At 41.1% G+C, this 3,607-nt stretch overlaps 1 pseudogene; it reads right to left on the reverse strand.

The window, feature by feature from the left end:
- Positions 1-713: 713 nt before the first annotated feature.
- LOC101036980 (small ribosomal subunit protein uS2 pseudogene) lies at positions 714-1,594 on the reverse strand (annotated as a pseudogene).
- Positions 1,595-3,607: the final 2,013 nt, after the last annotated feature.

A 3,607-nucleotide genomic window follows, 5' to 3' on the forward strand; every position in this document is an offset into this window, starting at 1 on the left:
CCTATTTAATGAAATAACAGCTGAAAACTTTCCAAGTCTTGGGAGAGATATAGACATCCAAATTCAGAAAGCTCAAAGGTTCCCAAATAAATTCAACCCAAAAAGGTCCTCTTCAAGTCACATTATAATAAAACTGTCAAAAAGACAAAGAAAGAGTTTTAAAAACAGCAAGACAAAGTGTCATTTCATACAAGAAAATCCCCAGCAGATTTCTCAGCAGAAAGCTTACAAGCCAGGAGAGAATAGGTTGATATATATTCAAAGTGCTGAAAGAACAAAACTGCCAGCCAAGAATACTATACCCACCAAAGTTATCCTTCAGAATGAAGGAGAAAAGGACTTTTCCAGGTGTCTTAGACCACTCTTGCATTGCTATAAAGAAATACCTGAGATTAGGTAATTTATAAGAAAAGAGGTTTTATGGGCCTTGGTTCTACAGGCTGTAAAGAAACATAGTGGCATCTTGCTTCTGGGGAGGCCTAGGAAGCTTCCCATCATGGCAGAAAGGAAAGGGGGAGTAGGTACATCACAAGGTGAAAGCAGAGCAAGAGAATGTGGGGAGGTGCCTTTCACTTTTAAGTGGCCAGATCTCATGAGAACTCACTATTGAGGATAGCACCAAGGGGATAGTGATAAACTGTTTTTTTTTTTAAACATGTTTATTTTCCATCAATCTTATTTCCATGCTGCCTAAGAGCCCATGCAAGAACAGTTTAAGACCATTCAGTGGTTGCTCCTACCCATTAAGTGGCCTGAGCAGTGGGAGCTGTGGGCCAGTCTTTTATGGTGGGCTGAGCACTCCAGTCTTTAGTAGGGAACTGCTGGATAGACACAGAGGGCACCTGCACACCTTCAGACCACTCCGCAACCTCAGGCTGAGTAGCAGTGAACTCAGGAGCTGGAATAGTCCATTCACCCAGAAATTTCTCCTTGGTCACAGCCTTTTCAGCAGCAGCCTGTTCTTCTTTTTCAATCTCTTCAGGATCTCTGTAGAAGTAGAGATCAGCCATGACCTCCCACGGGTGTTCGTGGGAAATAGTGCCACGCATGCGCAAAACTTCCCAACCTAGCATCCACCACACCCACCCACTGAGTGAGCTCCCTTGTTGCATGGGATGGCAATGTCCACACATTGCAGAGGAGAATCTGTGTTACGCAGAGCAATGATAGGTAGGTTAACATAAGATGCCTCCATGAGAGGCTGGTGGTTAGCTCTGGGATCAGTAACCACAGGTAGCCATGGCTCCTGGAAGTCTGCCTGGATCTGGTTAGTGAAGGTAACAGGAGTGAAGCAGCCAGCAATTGGAGTGGCCCCAGTGGCAGCAGCAAACTTCAGCACGGCCCTCTGGCCAGTATTTCTGGAGTATATCATGCTGACATCAGCAGGATTTTCAATGGCAACAATGGCACGAGATGCCAGGAGAAGCTTCTCCCAGGTCCTCTTCAGATTTCTGATGTAGATGCCGTCACTTTTCCTTTTATAGATTTACTGTTCCATCTGGAAGTCAAGGTTGATGCCACCTAAATGGGTTCCTGCTGCAAGGAATTTAAGGACATCCTCCTTCATTTGCAGGACATTATGGGCTCCAGACATTGTGAATGTTTCCCTTTAACTTGCAACAGGAATCCAGAACAATGCCATATGGACCCCTCGGCAGGTAGCGCAGAAAGCAGTGATAAATTAATCCTCTTGGGATTATAAATAAACATGAGATTTGGGTAGGGACACACATTCAGACTATATCATCAGACAAGCAAAAGCTGAAGGAGTTCATTATCACTAGACTGCCTTGTAAGAAATGCTTGGCCAGGAGTGGTGGCTCATACCTGTAATCCCAGCACTTTGGGAGTCCGAGGCGGTTGAATCAACTGAGGTCAGGAGTTAGAGGCCAGCCTGGCCAACATGGTGAAACCCCGTCTCTACTAAAAATACAAAATTTAGCCAGGCATGGTGGTGGGTGCCTGTAATCCAACTTAGCCAGGTGTGGTGGAGGGGGATCCGATGCAGGAGAATCGCTTGAACCCAGGAGGCAAAGGCTGCAGTGAGCTGAGATTGTGCCATTGCACTTCAGCATGGGTGAAAGAGTGAGATTCCATCTCAGAAAAAAAAAAAAAAAAAAAAAGAAAAGAAAAAGAAAAAGGAAGAAATACTTAAGGAAGTCCTACATTTGGAGGAAAATGATGATAACTGCTATCATGAAATCATGTGAAAGTATAAAACTTACAGGTAGAACAATTACCCAAATGAGAAATAGAAAGGAATCAGCCCTTATCACTACAAAAAACCACCAAATCACAAAGATAAACAAGAGAGGAAGAAAGGAACAAAAAAAATATAAGACAATCAGAAAACAGTGAAAAAAAGTCAAGAGTTTTTTTCTTACCTATCAATAATAATCTTGAATGTAAACATTAACTTCCTCAATTAGAAAGATATAGGCTGAGGCCGGTTGTGGTGGCTCACACCTGTAATCCCAGGAATTTTGGAAGACGAGATGGGCAGATTATGAGGTCAGGAGATCAAGACCATTCTGGCTAACATGGTAAAACCCCGTCTCTACTAAAAGTACAAAAAATTAGCCAGGTGTGGTGGCACACACCTGTAGTCCCAGCTACACAGGAGGCTGAGGTGGGAGAATCACCCAGGAGGCAGAGATTGCAGTGATCCTCGATTCCGCCACTGCACTGCAGCCTGGGTGTCAGAGCAAGACTGTCTCAAAACAAAAACAAAAATAAGAAAAATATAGGTTGGCTGAATGAGTAAAAAAATCAAGGCTCAATTGTATACTGCCTACAAGAAACTCACTGCACCTATAAAGACGCAGGTAAACTGAAAGTGAAGGGATGAAAAAAGATATTTCATGCAAATAGAAACCAAAAATGAACAAGAGCAGCTGTGCTTGTATCAGACTTAAACAGACTTCAAGTCAAAAGCTTTAAAAAGAAATACAGAAGGTAATTATATAATAATAAAGGGATCATCAGTTCAGCGAGAGGATATAGCAATTCTAAATGTATATGTACTCAACACAGGAGCACTCAGATATATAAAGCAAATATCATTAGATCTAGGGGGAGAGATCGATATCAGTACAATAATAGTTGGGGACTTAAATGTCCCACTGTCAGCATTGTGACGATTATCTGGACAATATCAACAAAGAAACACTGGATTTAAACTGCGCTATAGACCAAATGGACCTAACAGACATTTACAGGACCTTTTATTTAACAGTTACAGAAAAACTCATTCTTCTTATCAGCACATAAAACATTCCATATGTTAGACTACAAACCAAATCTCAACAAATTTTTAATAATTGAAATCATATCAAGTATCCATGTTCCCCACAATGGAATAAAACTTAAAAATCCATCACCAGAGGAACTTAGGAAACTGTACAAATACATGGAAATTAAACAACATGCTCCTGAATAACCAATGGGATAATAAAGAAATTAAGAAGAAAATTAAAATATTTTTGAATCAAATGAAAATAGAAACACAAAATGCCAAAACCTATGGGAGATACAAAAGCAGGAATAAGAGGGAAGTTGATGGCAATATACAGCTATGTCAAACAAGTAGAAATCTTTTAGATAAACA

The sequence above is a fragment of the Saimiri boliviensis genome, chromosome 7 (genome assembly GCF_048565385.1).
Source record: "Saimiri boliviensis isolate mSaiBol1 chromosome 7, mSaiBol1.pri, whole genome shotgun sequence".
Classification (NCBI taxonomy): Eukaryota; Metazoa; Chordata; class Mammalia; order Primates; family Cebidae; genus Saimiri; species Saimiri boliviensis.